The sequence below is a fragment of the Teleopsis dalmanni genome, chromosome 2, assembly GCF_002237135.1.
Source record: "Teleopsis dalmanni isolate 2A chromosome 2, ASM223713v2, whole genome shotgun sequence".
NCBI classification, from domain to species: domain Eukaryota; kingdom Metazoa; phylum Arthropoda; class Insecta; order Diptera; family Diopsidae; genus Teleopsis; species Teleopsis dalmanni.
Window position 1 is genome coordinate 211,585,583 of NC_051847.1, and position 2,535 is coordinate 211,588,117.

Below are 2,535 nucleotides of genomic sequence, written 5' to 3' on the forward strand. Positions count from 1 at the left end.
TTGCGTGTACCTTTTCAGAATTCATGATTTTTTTAACAGAGGCAAATTACATGTCTTTATATTTCTATGTTTTTGCCAAAACTATCGTAACATTTTCCAAATATTTTCAAACTTCAGTTAAATTGTCATTTACTTTGATTATGGGAAAAAATTAAGTCCTTTTTCACCAATACGAAAAAGTTTTTTTGTTTGTTTCATAAGTAGCGTGAGATACAATTCATATAATTTCGTGAAAATAATTTTTCCTTTTTTTGGAAAAGTTTTTTGCATTGTTCTATGCTATTCAAAGTCAGGAGCGTTTAGGGATGTGGTAAGAGAAGCATTAACATTCATAGGACAAAAAAAGGAATACAAAAGAAACTCACCTGAGTTTGTATATTTGCAATTCTTTATGTAACTTTTGACTTTTTGAAGTTTTCTAATTAGGAATTATGGAATCAAAAGTTTTACTCTTATTACAATTTTATTCTTTTCTTAAGAAAAATATGAAATGGAAATATTTTCAATTTGGTTTTTTTTTCGTAGATATTAAAAACTTTTTAAAAGCTCCATTTAGAACCAGTGAATTAGACTAATTTAAATACCCAAATTTTGTATATGTTAAGTAGGAATAATACTATTAATTGACACTGGAATCGGTTTCTTAACACAATCTTTAGAAAGAAACTTAAAAAGAAATTAAAAAATCTATAAATTTCTATCTTAAAACAACTGAAAAAACTATATTATTGCATTACATTTAAAATTAGTTTCAATTTACTTTCTAAACTGTTTCCTTAGAAAATGTTTTAAAAGGTTTAAGATGAAGTAGTAAGCAAGCTAAGTGGAAAATATAGTAAGCATTCAGATTCATACTCTCTGAATTGATATTTATATTGTTTGTTGGCCATAAGCAATTGCTTTCTTCTCATCGTCAGTATAAAAGTATATAATCCACAAGATATTACCTTATGAAGTAACAGATTTTAGGTTCTTAACATGCAGATATAGAGGAGAATGACCAGAATGATAAGCCGTTCCTGTTCTTGGTAGTTACAGACGAGTAAAAGTTCACGATCACTTCCTGTGAGTAACCAAAAAGTGCTAGATGTATTATCGACAGCAGCCTAGCTAAAAGTGACACAAGTTTTATGCTTCGAATCTTGAAGTAAAAACTTGATGATATCGAATAAACGATATAATGCTGTGCAATAGGTGTAGTGCATTTTATTAAGAAAGACAGTGCGAGAATAACTAAATATATTCCAAAACAATTATAGAAAATGCTGTGTTTATATTTTAATCACAAGAAAATATTATATATTTTAACTCATATGTTTCATTTCATTTAAATATATAAGATGTTGGATTTTTTTATTTTTTACTTCTTGTTGATTCGGAATGATTGGACCTTACTCTGGGGATTACGATTTTTGCTCTATTGTTTCTATGACCGTGGGGATAAGCCGTATATTACTTTTTATTTTAATTAAAAATATTATGTCTTATTACAATAAATCTATTTGGAATAAGAAAATCCTATAGCTGTGTCGAATATTGCCAAATATGCTTTATGAGTGGTTTTTGGAAACATTTATTTATATATTTAATCGCATATAATTTTGAGATTATAAGTGTGACACATTGTACTCTGACAAGTTTGAGTCTTAAACGCGTATTTCCACATAGACCCGCTGTAAATCTAATCTCCGTTATTTAAATTTAGAGTTATATCACTTTTCGCTGATTCTTCTTAAGCAGTCATTGCACTTGTTGTATAAATTATCTCTATCACTGTAAATTGGTGGAATAAGAATTTTGTGATAATGGTATTTTTCGCGTAATTTATGTAGTTTCAGCAGTACCAGAATGGCAAAGATCTCATAACAACAGTAGTATTATTATGATGAAGTAAAAGAAGAATCATTTTCCGAAAATGATTTTTAAATGATCTCTAGTAGAGATTTCCATAGAATTTGAAAATACCAATAATTTTTGTTTTTGTGTACTGTTTGTTTATTATTTGAGTAAAATCTGTTTTTTAATTTTTTTTGGGAATAGCTCTTTTCGTACGCTTCCAAAACGTTTTCCTGTATCTAGCTTCTTCAGTATCAAAAGAGCAAAGTTTTAAGAACCCATATAAGTATTACTGTACAAACACGATTATTATGATAAAGAGATTATCATTAATCTTTCTTTTAATTCAATTAATTTATTTTAAATACAAAAGTATCTAAGATTTACATGAGACTAATTACATATATATTATAAAATATTTAAAAAAAATTGATTATTTTATAAAATACAAATCAAGTTACTTAAAAAGAGTTACTCGATATTTTCTTTTTTTTATGATTTTGAGTCGTAAGAATAAAATCAGTGGACGTTTAAATCGGCATATCTGCGCGCCAAAAATCCTTTGTAAACAATCATAATATACTATTATGTATATAAGTATCTTATTATACTGAAATTTCATTATAACTAAAAGTTTGATAAGATATTAAAATGCTTATCTCTATACCAAATACGTAATGAATTACAAGTACTAAAATA